Source organism: Eumetopias jubatus, unplaced genomic scaffold (genome assembly GCF_037043125.1).
Source record: "Eumetopias jubatus isolate StellerSeaLion01/CBP00866 unplaced genomic scaffold, mEumJub1_p1.0 scaffold_8, whole genome shotgun sequence".
Classification (NCBI taxonomy): Eukaryota; Metazoa; Chordata; class Mammalia; order Carnivora; family Otariidae; genus Eumetopias; species Eumetopias jubatus.
The window spans coordinates 131514609-131530312 of record NW_028274814.1 but is presented as its reverse complement, the minus strand read 5'-3'; the positions used below and the strand labels follow the sequence as shown (position 1 = coordinate 131530312).

Below are 15704 nucleotides of genomic sequence, written 5' to 3'. Positions count from 1 at the left end.
TTCTTCAAATCCATTCACTTTTTTGTTTAAATACTTTTATTTAAAAAGAAAAATCTTTGTATTGCTTCTTTAAATGGAAAAGCTGATATTCACTATAAATAAAAGGTAACTATAAAAAGTAAATACAATAAAATAAAATGTCTCAACTCATTGCCTGATGGAAATCTGCTCTCTTAGTTTAAAGGGGAGCTAAGCAAGTGTTGGGAAACTGTTGAAGACATTCCAGCCAGCACCAAACGGTGAGAAAGCAAAAAGATTGTAAAAGGAATATCTTTTTTGCTAGTAAGAATCAGGTTTATCTTATTCTGTGTCTGGGCACCATCCGACATGGTCTCATGGGAAAATAAAAATAAAATATCATAAAAATATAATTGATATGTATATTCAATATAATATAAGTTAATAATATAGACAGAATACATAATAAATATAAATGAAATGAAATAAATATAATTTTAATATAAATATATTTATTATTTAATAAATGATTATATATATTTTATGTATATAATTTATATATAAAATATATAAAGATTATATATTTTAATTAAATACTTATTATATATAATTTATACGTATAATTTGTATATATAAATTATATTAAAAATCATATATATATATAATTTTTTTTTCTTCTGTGCCTTTGACTGAATAGTTGAGCCAGATCATGGATGGCAATATCTGGCATTCATAAAGGGGCACCGGTGGCAGACATCCCCTAATCAATTGCACCCACACATGGCAGACATTGCTAACCGATCATGGCTGTCCTTGTCAAGTTTGAGGACAGCTTTAGATTCTGTAGGCAGGTCCCGATTGATCATAGCTGGCGCCTGGTGACATAGCTGGACCAGAGCATCCCTCAGGTTCCTTCTACAACGGAAGGTCTTATCTTTCCAGACTGATTTTCCAGGCAGGGAAAACTGAACCTGAGGTGTTGGAGGCTGGAAAGCTGAGAGGGGCCTATGAGCAGGCACGCCCAGGGAACCCTGTTGTCCCCACTATGTCTGACAAGAGACTTGAGCTGGTGGTGAGCAGAATGAGGGGCCGCCTTGCACCCGGTAGACTGATGGGCCAGAAGCTACAGTGTGACGCGTCCAGGGTGGATTAGAATTTGTGCCTCGGGAGACGGGGTAAGGAGGGAGCAGCTGGTAGGCCGGGAAAGGGTGAAGCAGAGACAGTCCTGCCTGGGTCAGATTGCAGGGAGAGGAGCAGCACCATTTGGGAACAAGGCAGCCAAGGGCCCTGGGAGATCTGTCCTCCAGGGCAGATGGCGGTGGGGGGGGGGGCATGGGTAGAGGGTGTGGGGTGGGGAAGAGGGGTGATAAGAGAAAAGGAGGGAGAGATGAGCGGCCCTTCCAGCCTCTCAGATCTCCAGTTTCTTTTTTTTAATTATTTATTTAAGTTCACTTTCATTAATATATAGTGTATTATTAGTTTCAGGGGTAGAATCCAGTGATTCATCAGTTGCATATAACACCCAGTGCTGATTACATCATGTGCCCTCCTTAAGGCCCATCACCCTGTTACCACATCCACATACCCCCCTCCCCTCCAGCAACCCTCCGTTTGTTTCCCATAATTAAGAGTCTTTTATGGTTTGCCTCCCTCTCTGTTTTCATCTTATTTTATTTTTCCTTCCCTTCCCCTATGTTCATCTGTTTTGTTTCTTAAATTCCACATATGAGTGATATCATATGGTATTTGTCTTTCTCTGACTGACTTATTTCGCTCAGCATAATACCCTCCAGTTCCATCCACGTCGTTGCAAATGGCAAGATTTCGTTTTTTCTGATGGCTGAGTAATATTCCATTGTACAGATATATACACCACATCTTCTTTATCTATTCATCTGCCGATGGACAGCTGGGCTCTTTCCACAGTTTGGCTATTGTGGACATTGCTGCTATAAACATTGGGGTGCACGTGCCCCTTTGAATCACTATGTTTGTATCCTTTGGGTAAATGCCTAGTAGTACAATTACTGGGTCGTAGAGTGGCTCTATTTTTAACTTTCTGAGGAACCCCCATACTGTTTTCCAGAGTGGCTGCACCGGCTTGTATTCCCATCAGCAGGGTAAGAGGGTTCCCTTTTCTCCACATTCTTGCCAACATCTATTATTTCCTGAGTTGTTAATTTTAGCCATTCTGACCGGTTTCTCATTGTGGTTTTGATTTGTATTTCCCTGATGATGAGCGATATTGAGTATTTTTTCATGTGTCGGTTGGCCATTTGTAGGGCTTCTTTGGAGAAATGTCTGTTCATGTCTTCTGCCCATTTCTTGACCGGGTTATTTGTTTGGACTATATGGTTTCCTCATCTCTCCAGGCATCTGGTATCCCTGCTCTCTCCCTACCTTCCAGCTCCCACTCCAAGCAACTTCCAGGTCCACAGCCACTGAGCAAATTACGGCGGAAACCGTCCATCCTAGGGTGAATAACCTATTGCTGCCCTCTTAAATATTAGCATCCTGGATGACTTCAAAAAAGATCAAGAATTACATTTAGACACTGTGCCAGGTACTTACCAAGCATTATCCTTATCACCTGAAAAGACCCAGCCAGGCAGGTGTTATGTTTCCCCATTTTGCAGATTTGGAAACTGAGGCACAGGGAAGTATAAAAATGCAGCTGATGGTTGGTAGAGCCGGGATTCCAGGGCCCGTACATTTGGCCACAGAGCTTTTGGCCCTTTGCAGACATGGGGCTGCACAGGAGACGATTATATTAATGGAAAAAAATAAGCAAAATTCCATCCTAAGCTTCCTGGCAACCAATTAAAAAATGAACACAGCAGCTTGCTTGCCATGACTGCAGTTGTAGTTGAAACCATCTGCACCCTTGTGACCCGGCAGCATCGCCTTGAGCTCAGATCCCTGCTCAGCCTCCTTCTTGGTCCACCTGTCCCCCACCACCTGCCCCTCTAATCCTTCCACCTCCTCGGCCAGCTATATCCCGAACTAGCTGAAGTGTCACTGAGCCTCTCTGGCTAAAGCCCATGTAACATGTCGCTCTCCCTCCACAGTTGAGGAGATTCCTTCAGAACCCTCCCATGCAGAGTATTTCCAGTGAAGACTCTGGTTCTGCAGAGGAGGGTGTGGCTGTCCCTTTACTAGTCTGTGTCCTCCACGGTCACTCCCCCGCCCCGGGCTGAGGTCTCTGTGGCCAGCGCATGGCATGAGGCAGGCCAGGTGCACAGAGGAAGATGATGAGTCTCCCACCAGCTCCTCCCTCCCTCTGCGTCCTAGCTTCCTGGAATTGTAGACTGGGTACCTCTCCCCCGAACCTGCATCTCTCTCCCCACTCAGCACTTCCGGCCTTGCTTTCCCACAGCCCTGTGCCACCCACCCCCCCCACCCCCCAGGCCCTGTGATGGGAGTGTCGTCAAGTGTGTCATACTGTGGTGGTGGAAAATATCTCTGAGCAAGCCAGCCAAGGGGATGTCCCGGGGCTGTCACAGTGGCTAGGCCCAGGCGCTGGGACTGAGTGAAGTTTAATCAACAACCCAACCGCCTCCCCCACAACCCCCCAACAACAGTGGCCCTGAGATGGTAGGATGCAAGGGTGAGCGCCCAGGGTTCCGGTGCCCCCATCCAAACTCCCTGTTTGGCTTTGTCCTCACCTGTGATACAGAACTCTGAATCTCGGTCGTTCCTGTTTTACTGGATCGCTGAGAGATTGTGTGCGATACTAGACGTGCTCACACTTTAAAATTAGTGAAAAGCCTGCCCTTATGAGTGCTAAAGTCCTCCTGGTTTAAATCCTCGCTTCACGGAGTTCTAGCTGTGTGGCCTGGGGCAAGTCATTAACCACTCTGCCTTAGTCTTCTCATCTATAAAATGAGGGTAAGAAGAGTACCAACCTTCTCCCTCATGGCGTTGTCGTAAGGATCAAGTGAGTTAATAACACAATGCGCTTGGAACAGAGCCTGGTGCACGCTAAGTGTTCCATAAATGCAGCTTTTGAAGAGACCCAAAAGGCCTAGAATGCTCCGCGGTGGCCCTCACGGGTCCCTGTCCCCACAGCAGTCCCTCCCAGCACCCCAGCACCCGCCACAGGATGTTCGCTGAGTGAATATGCATATTGGTGGACAGGTGAAGGAAGGAAGGAAGGAAAGAAGAAAGGGAGGGAGGGAGGACAGGAGAGCTACAGGGAAGGTCTACGAACCTGGACTTGTATATAAATTGGAACCAACATGGATGGCAGACGGGACAGAGCCTATAGGCGTTGGGACCTCTCACAGCCCGACCAGGGTTACCAGCAGCCCTGACGACATGAGTTATCCAGAGGAGAGAGGCACTTGGGGGACCTCAGCCAGTGCTGGATGCTTCCTCTGAAGGGCAGCAAGAAAGCGGCTCCTTGGAGAACCTTCTGTGCCTCCAGCCTTGGCTGGTGTGCCCTTGGATCTGGACCCTCAACCGGAACTGCCTGGAGGGGAGGAGCCTTGGCTGTAACAACATTTTGAGACCAAAAAAAAAAAAAAAAAGTACACCTATATGTTGAAACTTGGGATTCTGTGTGCCTTGGAAATTTTTATTGACTATCTGCCTGATGGCTTGTATGTATAGAGACACTGCTGTCCTTTTATTTTATTCTTAAAATTTTATTTTTGGGCAGAGTCCGGGGAGGAGCACAGGATGGGAAACAAGTCATTTGGGTTCTGGTCCCGGGCTTGCTACAGCCTCGCCAACTGACCTCCCCCGACCAGCGTCTCTGGCCTCAGACTGCAGGGAGGGAAGCACAGTGGAGAAGGCCAGGCTGGGTGATGCAGGAGGAGTTTCCATTCTGTGTCCCCAACCGACTGTGCCTTGAGGTGGCACCGCTCAAACCCCAAGCCCCTGATCGGAAGCCACTCCCCTGACCTTTGGCTGGGAAAGCATCAAGGGGCCCGGTCAGGGCCACGCCTCCCACAAGGGCCAGAGGCCAGGACTCAGGGCTGGGACAGAAGGGGTGAGGGGCCCAGGCGTGGTGGCATGTCAAGGAGGGAGGGACACGGACACAGAAGGGGGGCATCTGGGGGCTCCGACATCAGGGGGTCCTGGGTTTGAATCCCAGCACTTCCCTGCTCCTTGTGATGAGAACGAGTAACATCTGCCTTCTGAATCTTCACTTCCTCGTCTGTAAAATGGGGTCAAGTGGCCATTTTTCTTATTAGGGGATGAGGCCAGTCCTGTGTCTGGTTAGCTGTATCGCAAAGCCACAGAGTCTCCGGGCCTCCATAAGGGTCCCAGAAGCCCTTGGAATCCCCCTCCGGCTGAGGGAAGTAGGGCCATGGGGGCAGTGACTCCCGAGGGGTCTCACACTTGAATCGATGACAGGCCATCTGGACGGATCTGAAACGCTAAGGAACACCCCTAAGTACCCCTGAGGGCCTGGTCCTCTGCCTGCTACTGAGAGCTCAGTCTGTCGTCTGTCCCGCTGTCTTGTCTTCCCCGGGCTGGGCGGCGTCCTTCAAGAGCAGGGATCAGGCCTGGTTTGTTTCTGTGGCCTGGGAGCCCAGCCCAGGCCAGCACCGTGTGGGTGCCGACGCCTGCTTAATAAGTGAGCCAGCGAGTCGCCGTGCTGGGCGGAGGTGACAGAGGTGGCCTCCGGGGACCCCGCCTGGGCAGCCTCTGAAGTCTTGGTCGAGGCAACGGGAGAGCTGTGTGCAGCTCCCGGAGCTTCCTTTCCTCCCAGCCACAGGACGGCTGCCCGGGGGGCCCCAGAGGCACGGGAGGGAAAAGAGGCAGGTTAAAGCTGTGTTTCTGTGGGAGGAGAGCGACGGCGGTAGTAGCTCAGGCGTGGAGACGCAACACGCTTCAGAAGCGATGTGAGGACTCAGGGTTACATGAACCTTTGGAACGGCATCCGTGGCATTGTCAATAACCCGCCTGTTCCCACCCCTCTTCCCCTTGAACTGTGGCCCCTAAAAGATATGTTGAAGTCCTGGTACCTAGGAATGTGACCTCATTTGGAAATAAGGGTCTTTACGGATGTAAATCAGGTCATTAGGTGGGTCCTAATCCGATATTAACTGGTGTCCTTATACGAAAGAAGAGACACCGAGACAGACACACACGGGGACAAGGCCATGTGACATCAGAGGCAGAGATTGAACGAATGTCCAGGATTGCCAGCAACCTCCAAAGCTAGGAGGAGGCAGGAGCCATCCTCCCTTGGAGCCTTCAGAGAGAGCCTGGTCCTGCCGACACCTTGATCTTGGACTTCTAGCCTCCAGAGTGGTGAGAGAATAAATTTCTGCTGTTTTAAACCACCCGATTGGCTGTACCTTGTTAGGACAGTGCTCGGGAACTAATTCATTACTTGGAGCTTAGGGCAGTTCGGTCTTCCCAAACACCTGTTCAGGCAGCATCTGGTAGGGGCACATGGAGACCGCCCCCTCAGCCCCCACCGCAGCCCCTGGGCCTGTGAGCCTGCATTTCCTCAAAGGGATTCAGAGAGAGGCTCGGCCAGCAGAAGACCTCCTCCAGGGAGGGCTAGACTCCCAACTCCACCCTCAACCCCAGCCTTGAACTCTGAGGCATGGCTGACCCACTGCACAGGCTGACTGAGAGGGGTGGCCTTCCCATTGTCTCCCAGGCTGATCCCCACTGGAACAGTAGCACAGAACCATCGCTTCCTGCACTGGATTGAATAATGTTACCCCCGCCCCCCCCCCCCCGACACACACACATTTTCATGTCCACCTGGAACTTGTGAACGTGACCTTATTTGGACACAAGCCCTTTGCAGATGGAAGCAAGTTAAGATGAGGTCATGCTGGATTAGGGTGGCCCCTCAGTCCAATAAGATTGGTGTCCTTAAAAGTAGAGGGATATTGGGCACAGAGACCCAGACACACAGGGAAGAGGCCACATGAGGAGGGAGGCAGAGACTGGAAGGATGCTTCTACCAGCCAAGACACGCCAAGGGTTGCTAGCAATCCCCAAAAGCCAGGAAGAGGCAAGGAAGGAAACTTTCCTAGAGCCTCCAGAGAGAGCACAGACCTCTGACATTTGATCTTGGCCTCCAGAGCTGTGAGACAATGCATTTCTGTTGTTTTAAGCCCAGGTTATGGTAATTCCTCGTGGCAGGCCAGGCATAGGACACACCTCCCATCAGAGGGATCGGGCCAGAGCCCCTGCGCTGTGGGACCCGGGGCAAGTCAACCTCTCCTCCCAGAGCCCCAGTCTCCTTCTCTGCGGATCGGAGACATGTATTCGCCACCCCCAATCCTGGACTTGAAGCATCACTGTGAAGGGTCCAGCTCGGGGCCCGGGGCTCAAAGGACTGATCGTATTGTCATCGCAAGAGGTGACAGGAACTATCATTTGCTCACTCAGCAAGTGCGTGTCTGTCTGTCCCGTGTGCCGGGCTGGCATCCGGCAGGGTCGAGGCAGACTAAGCCTTTATCTTCATGGAGCTCCTAGTCTAAGGATGGGACAGCAGGGAGTGACAGACCTCCGTGCCTGAGCTGCCCCCCTCATTTCCACTCCATGGCTTCAGACATGCCACTGCCCGAAGGCCCCGAGTCGTGGGCAGTTGTGAGCACCTGCTGTATGCAGGGCCCTGGGAGGGGGCGGGACCAAGAAGCGGGCATTGATCCAAAGCCATTTCATTAAGCACTGTGTTCGTTTGTGGGGCTGTGCAACAAAGATCACAAACCAAGTGGCTCACACAACAGAAATTCATTGTCTCCCAGATTGGAGGCCAGAAGTCCAAGATCGAGGTATTGGTTCTTTCTGGGGGCTGGGAGGAAGACCCATGTCTCTTTCCTACTCTCCGGGGGTTAGCTGGCTATCTTTGGCTCTCCCTGGCCAGTGCACACATCACCCTGATCTCTGCCTTCATCTCTACCCGGAACTCCCCCTGTGTGTGTCTGTCTCCGCGTTTCCCCTTTTTCGGAGGACATCAGGCAGACCCCGACTCCACTACTCCACTATGACCTCATCTTAACTAATTATAACCCTAATTCCAAGTAAGTTCCCATCCAGAGACGCTGGAGGTTAGGATGGCCACCTATGGATTTGGAGCTGGGCATTCGGAGTGGGGATGTTGAATGTCCGACCGTTTTCTTTTCAAGCCGAGAACTTTTGTAGAACATCCAGCTCCGTTGGACAGAAGTCAGATGTGTCTCCTTCATGTCCCTGTCCCCAGCGTCTGGCACAGTAGTTGGGAGTTACATTTCACCAGGGCCGAGGTCTCTGCAAATTTGGGTTAAAAATGCTGTTGTGAGAAGTAAATGCAACAGGGGTGCCTGGGTGGCGCAGTCAGTTGAGCGACCAACTCTCGGTTTCGGCTCAGGTCGTGCTCTCGGGGGTCCCAGGATCAAGCCCCACGTGGGGCTCCGCGCTCAGCACGGAGTCGGCTTGTCCCTCTCCTTCTCCTCCTCCTCCTCTCTCTCTTTCTCTCTCTCTCTCTGGAATAAATAAATAAAATATTAAGAAAAAAAGAGGAAGTAAATGGAATAGCCCGCGAAGCGCTGGGCATAGGGCCTGGCCTTACGGTGATGCCCTCCACAGCATCAGCCAGGACCTGAGGGCCGTTACCATGAGGCTGCAGGGGTGTGAGACGGAGGACAGCAGGCTGCCCCCACTTCCAATTCCACTCACCCCTGGGATTAAAAGAGAGGCCTCCGGGGTACAGGGCACAACTCCTGCAATTTATATTCCCTTCCATCTTTTCCTGCCTCCAACAACCGAGCTTTATCATCCCCCGTCCGCATCTGACAAGATGGCAGCTTGGGGAGGCGACGTGCCTTGCTGGGTCACTAACAGGGGGAGGCAGGGGACTCCAGCCAAGGCCTCTAACTCTCCAGCCTCTGGCTGGATCCTGGTCACCTCAGTGTGGTGGGTCCACTGAGGCCTGTCCTTCCCGGTCGTGCTGGCTCAAGCCTGCTGTGCGCCCGGGCCTCCAAGCCTCACTGACCAGGACTCCAGGGAGCTTCTCTGTCCCTAGAGCCCAAGGGGGCCCAGGGTTAAGGTGACATGCAGACTGCCTCGGGCATTGAAGCTTTCGTGCTGTCTCTGTGTGCACGCGTCCCTCTGCCACGGGGAAAAGGGCGTCCAGGGCACATGGTTGTCCACTGACAGAGGGAAGCCCTGACTGGGTGGGAGGCTGTCCCCCCCGGCCCACGGCTCCCTGAGCTCTCGGGGAGTTGGCGCCATCGCCCCTTGCACCCTTGCTTTCAAACAGCCCCCTCAGCACTTTGCTGCCCCCCCTCCCGTGTTAGCCCCTCCCCCCAAGGCTGTGGCCGATCAATGGCCCGGTGGCCGCCAAGTACAGAGGACCTCGATTGCGCAAGATCTTCTGCTTTACAGACTGTCCGGCTACTAGCCTGCCCAGTCCAGGGCCTGGGCCACTTTGCCTCCTGAGGGACAGGATGCGGTACGGAGACAGGGCTCGGGTCTCTTCGCCCCCTGCCCCTGACCAAATCCCGTCCGCCTTGGAAAGCTTGCAGGGGGGTGGCGGGGCCCGGGAGGAGGGGAGGATGGGGGGGAGGAGGGAATATTGCCCGGGGCGGGGGCGGCGGGGGCAAGGCTGGGGGCCTCAGTCCCAGGGTCCCCTCAGGGCAGGCCTGAGGAACAGGAGAAGTGAAGGAAGGTGTCCCCCGCCCAGGTTCCCCGGGCCAGCCCCTCTGCAGCTAGCACGCGGTACAGAAATTGTGCCCAGGGATGCCTGGGTGGCTCAGTCGGTTAAGCGGCTGCCTTCGGCCCGGGTCATGATCCCAGGGTCCTGGGATTGAGTCCCACATCGGGCTCCTTGCTCAGCAGGGAGCCTGCTTCTCCCTCTCTCTCCCTCTGCTTGTGTTCTCTCTGTCAAATAAATAAAAAATCTTAAAAAAAAAAAAAAAAGAAATTGTGCCCAGACCCCCGCGCTCGGACACCCACTCCTGACGGACACACCCCAGGAGAGGATCTCTCTCTCTCTCTCTCTCTCTCCCCCCCACACACACACACAGGCACATGACGCATGCACGCACGCCTGCGGCAGGCCCGTAAGAGCACTTGAAGGAGCACCCCTCACCCTTGCAGCTGTCCTCACGCCTGCCTGCTCCTCGGGGCACATGGCTATGTGGCCCAGACATGCTGGACACCCCCACTCCACACTCACACACTCCACGCTCACACACCTCACCTTCCACGCTCACACACCTCCCCCTCCACACACACATCCCTCACTCCACACTCACACCTCACACCCCTTTACGCTTCACATACACATCTCACGCTCCACACACATCATCCTACTTCACACTCACACACACCCTGGGACCCACATAACACAGCACACAGGGTTCCAGGTGGGCAACCCCCTCATAGGGTACACACCAGGAAACCCCGGCTTACAGCACATGCTTCAGAGCCACTGGGGTCAGCCCCTCCATGTCCACTGCGGCTCCGCTCACTAGCGCTGGAATGTGAGCCACACTTGTGAGCTCAGTGGTCTGGTAGCCACGCTACAAAATATAAAGAGAAGCAGGTGTTTTGACTTTTAGTGATGTTTTTATTGAACCCAATATAGCCCCCATGCTATCATTTCGACGTGTCACCATCATGAAAAATTCTTGTTGAGCTAGCTTACATTCTTTGTTTGCACTAAGTCTTTGAGACCTGGTGTATATCTTACCCACAAAGCATATCTCGGGTCAGACTGGCGGCATCCCAGGGACCCAAAAGCCACATGTGGCCAGTGGCCATCAAAATGGGGAGCACAGCTCTAGAGAATCATATAGTAATTCAAATAACTTCCATCGGATCAGAAAATAGCATCAAACCCCACCCCCATCGCACTTTCTCCTTTTCTGTCCCTGGACCACGTGGGCCTCCTGTTCTCTCTCTGGCCACTGGCCCCTCTGGTCTCACCAGTCTCGGTAAGGAGACCCTCATGAGCCCCTGCCCCACGGCACAGGCCCCTCTGCACAGCCCCCCACCTCGGTCCTCAGCCACCCCCACCTCATGCTCTAGGGGACCAGGGGCTGTAACCAGGCAGGAACGTCACCAGGCAACAGGCCTCAGGGGAGAGCTCCGATCTCCTGCACCTGCCCGCCAGCCTCTGGGGTGCCCACGGGGCGGGGTGGGGTGGGGCGGGCACTGCCTGGCTCCTGCCTCAGCCTGTTTACCTGTGCTCAGTCACAGTGCCGACCTGAACCCGGCAGAAGGCCCATGGAGCCTGGGGCCACAGGCCACAGGGGACAAGGGCCAGACACCCTGGCCATGGCTCTGGGCCATTGATCCAGCCCAGGCTGGCTGGGTGGGGGTAGGGAGACCTTGGCCTGGACAAACAGAGGCTCTGGGGCCTGCGTGCCGACCCGGCACCCACCTGCCACTCCCAAAGGTAAGCGGAGGCCTCCAGAACAGGGGACCTGGATCCAAGAATGACCCGGTGACTGTGTCCATTTGGAGAGCCAGGCCTGGCTCCCTGGGGCTGGAGCCATCTGCCCAGGTCTACAGGGCCTCATGGGCCAGAGAGTGACTGGGTAAGCAGAAGCGGAGGGGTCCACAGAGCCGGGCTTGAGGCAGGACAGGGTGTCGTGAGGCCAGGTGTGTGGAGAGGCATGGGGGCGGTGGAAGGGCTACGGGCTTTGGGTGCTGGGAGGCCTGGGTCCAGGTGGGGCTGGTGGACTCTGGAGCAGGGACTGGGCGGAGGAGAGGCGCAATTTGCCAGGCTGAGCACCGCACCCTCACTCTGCAAGATTGGACGTGCCCCCCTCCGTACCCTCACACCTCCCTGGGCTTCCTGGTGTGGGAGCCAGGCCCAGAGCCTGACGCCGGGCTGAACAGGGGATCCTTAGCTCCCAGGCTCAGAGTTGAATGCCCCTGGCTCTGCATGCATGCGTGAGTACGTGTGCGTGTGTGTGTGTGAGTGAGTGTGCACACACTCGCGCACATGCACACATGTGGAAAGTGTGAGCAATGCATCCATGAGTTTGTGGGTCACACAGATGTATGGGTACCTCAATGTGTCTCCATCTGTGCACACCTATGTATGCGTTTGTAACGTATTTGTGTTTGCGGAAGGGATTTCCATGCACACAGCCCCACACTTGGGCACACGCAAAGCAGCTTGTTGCAGGGATCTACTCCAGGCCCAGGGAGTCTCACTGGAAGCTGCCTCCCATGGCCCCAGATCAGATTTCTGGTTCTGTTCCTCCCCGCTCTGCCCTGCCTCAGATGAATGACCCCAGCAAGTCATTTTATTTCTCAGCACCTCATTTCCCCCAGCTATTAAATAGAGATAAGGAAGCAAACATCCCCGGCTTCTGGAGGCTGAAGGAGAATGTGGTTGGCGACATTGCCCAGCAAAGGGCTGGCAGGCAGGGGGAGGTCCAGGCCCGCCCCCATGAGCTCAGCTTCCAGTGGGCAGCCTGAGGACACTCCAGTGGTCAGAGAGCAGGAAGAGCAGGTGCCAGGGAGGAGGCCAGGTGCTCGGGTCAGAGAAGAAGCTTCAGCAGCACCCACCATGTCACTTGAGGCACGTCCAGTGTCTCCTTCCAGGGTCTTACCATCAGGGGGGCAGAGAATGCCCCCAAGGTGAAGCACGTGGTGATGGGGGAGGCCCAGGACGCTTCAGGGGCAGCCCAGGACGCTTCAGGAGCGGCAGCGGCTGGGCACTCTGGGAGAACTGCCAGGAAGAGGTGGGAGCTGGGCTGAGGTGTGCAGGGGTCAGCTGGGAGCTGACCAAGTCAGAGGAGGGCAGCCCAGGCAGAAGGAAGAGCGCGTGGGAAAGCCAGGTGACGCATAAGAAGTTTCAGGGTGCAAGAAACATCCACGTGCTGCTCTTCCTGCAGAGTGAGCTAAGAGCCCTTGATCCGTAGCAGGTTTCCCCCACCTTCGTTATTGATAGAACGGATAGCCGACACGTCCAGTGTCACTGGGGTGCCAAAAGGGGGAAAGAGGGAGTGGGGAGAAGGAAGGCAGGGAAAGTTGGCCAGGCCACGCGCGCCCACAGCACCCTCCAGCTGTGGGGAAGGAGCTGGGATCCCGGCAATTCAGCGGCTCGACGGCAATGATGGAGGCCGAGCTCTGCACAGGAGCAGGCCCGCGGTGGGGGGGGGGGGCAGCACACAGCCGGAGAGGAGACAGACAGAGGACACGGAAGCCTGCCATGCAATTGAGGTCGCGAGAAGTGCTACGAAGAAATTGGAGCAAAGACGTGAAGGAGGGAAAGGAGGAGGCCATGGGGCAAACTGAAGGAAAAGCGTTTCTGGCCGAGGGAAGAGCAAGCACAAAGGCCCGGAGGTGGCACGTACTTGACCTGTGGAAGGTCTGGCAAGGAGCTGGGAGTGGCTGCGGCGGGGGCGGAGGGTGGGAGAGGACAGAGAGACCAGGGCCATGTCACCTAGGCCCTTGAGGGCTGGGATCTGGGCTTTGGGCGCTGTTCTGGGTGGATGAGAGCCGTGTGGGGCCCATGAGCAGGGCACACGGTGAAAAGTCCACTCGGGTGATCATGTGGGGAGTCTCTAGGGAGGGTGACCAGACACCTGGCTATATAGCAGCAGTCAAGGTGACAGATGATAGTGACCCGGATGATGGTGGGAGCCATAGAGGTGCCAGGAAGGGGTTGGGTTCTGGGGGCAGTTGGAAGGTAGAGCCACAGAACTTTCTGATGGGCTGGACCCTCGAAACAACGGGGGTTGGGGAGGGAGAGGTCAGCTGGGAGCTGGCCAAGTCAGGGGAGGGCAGTATAATAGTAAAAGACAAGAGCAGGGGGTCACCTTCACAGCTGTCAATTGTCACAACTGTCCATCTCCTGCTGGGCTATCAGCCCCGAGGATGGGAGTGAGGTCTCCTATCCCCCAGCGTGCCCCCCCGCATGCCCAGAGCAGAGCCTGCACCAAGCAGGTGCCTGACAAAAATGGAATGTTTCAGTAACCAAAACCAGGTCTCCATACTCGGACGAGGCTTGCAAGCCCCAGCTCCTAGCCTCCCAAGTCCCGCCTCCTGGAGGTGGCGACGTGTAGGAGAGAGCACTGCACCAGGAGTCTGGAGACCCAGGGACCCGAGCCCTTCATTCTTTCCTTTATGTAGCAGGGCCTGCCTGTCCTGGGTCCTATGGGAAAGCAGGGGTGAATAAGACACAGACCTGTCTTTCCTATGGAGGAGAGAAACAGCCAAAAGCCAGGCATACTAAGGGCGCTCAGTCGGTTGAGCATCCGACTCTTGGTTTCGGTGATCTCAGGGTCATGAGATTGAGCCCCATTGTCGGGCTCCACACTTGGCAGGGCGTCTGCTTGAGATTCTCTTTCTCTGCACCCAACCCCCATGTGTGCTCTCTTTCTTCAATAAATAAATAAATAAGCAAGCAAACAAACAAACAAATAAATCTTTAAAGAGCACACACACACGCAAGCCAGGCATACTGTTGATCTGACCAAGGGCTGCCCAGGAGAGGAGGCAGCTTACTACCCAGGGCCTGGGGACCCATCCCCGGGCTGGTGGCCTTGCACGGGGCCTTTGGGGAAGCCCTGCAGTCCTCAGGCAGAGGGTGCGGCTGCACAAAGATGCGGTTTTGTAGGCCTGCAGGGTGATGTGCATGATGGCACTTAGCCGTCAGGGGACTCTGAGGGGAGCCATGAGGGGACTCTGAGCAGGTGGGTGGCTGGCGGTGGGCAGGGAGTGAGGGCTTGTTGGAGGAGGAGATGAGAGACAGGGAGCCCAGGGAGGAGTCTGCCCCAGGAGTCCAGGTGGGAGGTGATGGGGAGCCCAAGTGAACTGCTCCCCTACCCCACCTTGGGCTGTATTTAATCCTGGGTTTTTACACAGTGGCTTTTCTAAAAATGGGCTCCTCCAAGATGCTCACAGCCCTCCCAGATGGGTGTGAGGGGCGCTTAGGAAGGAGATGAATCCATGGAGTGAAGGCCTGGTCTGGGGGGTGAGGAGAAGAAGGGAAGGGAGGCCTACTGAACATCCTACCCTGGACTGCTCCCCCTTGGCGCCTCCTCTGGTAGACCTCTGACCTTCTCCGAGCCTCATTTTCCCCGCCAGTACCCTGACGAAGCGGGGGTCAGGGCGATACTCTGGAGACACACTGCTTGGCTTTGCAACCTGGCTCTGCTGCTAACCAACTGGGAGAACTTGGCCGAGCTGCTCAGCCTCTCTGTGCCTCAACTTCCTCATCTGTAGAATGGGGATAATAAAGGAACCTACTTCCACAAAGTCCCTGTAGGTATACATGAGACAGTGTGTAGAAAACAGTTGAAACACACGTCCACTCTTGTCACCTCTGGGCACCCAAGTCCCCAGGGCTCTGTGAGTCATCCTGAAATAGCTCCTTGGTGATCCAGACTCAAGAGCAAACCAGGGGTGTGGCCAACTCTGGCAGAAGGGTGGACTTGGGCTGAGAGAGGGCAAGGAGCCAGCCTGTCACCTGGGTGCTCCCTGATCTAGCCCTACTCAGCTTATCAGCATGGCCCATTTCTCACCAGGGATGCTGTGGACACTTTGGGCAGCAGGCGGGGCTGTCCCCACCATTGCAGGATATGTGACCCCGTGAGAGCCAGCAGGGCCTAGCCCATGTGTACTGATGTCCTCTGGTTAGGGGTGGAGGGGGTCTCAGCACAGCTGAGAATTGCAAGCAGTCCCTCCTCCCTTGCACTGGATGGGGACACTGAGGGTCACTGTGGCTCAGTGCCAGAGACTCTTAACTGAGAACAATGCTAGGAGGAGTGACAGGGAGCAGGGAAGCAGGGAGGAGAGCCAGGAGGCCCCTTGAATCCAGGAGG

General features: G+C 54.7%; 1 protein-coding gene across 1 annotated transcript in view; it reads left to right on the top strand.

The window, feature by feature from the left end:
* Window positions 1–11450: 11450 nt before the first annotated feature.
* TMPRSS6 (transmembrane serine protease 6) overlaps window positions 11451–15704 on the top strand; it is a 37645-nt gene continuing 33391 nt past the window's right edge. Inside the window, exon 1 of the mRNA XM_088025361.1 lies at window positions 11451–11468. The gene's annotated coding sequence lies outside the window, so the exon portion shown is untranslated. The remainder of the gene's footprint in view (window positions 11469–15704) is intronic.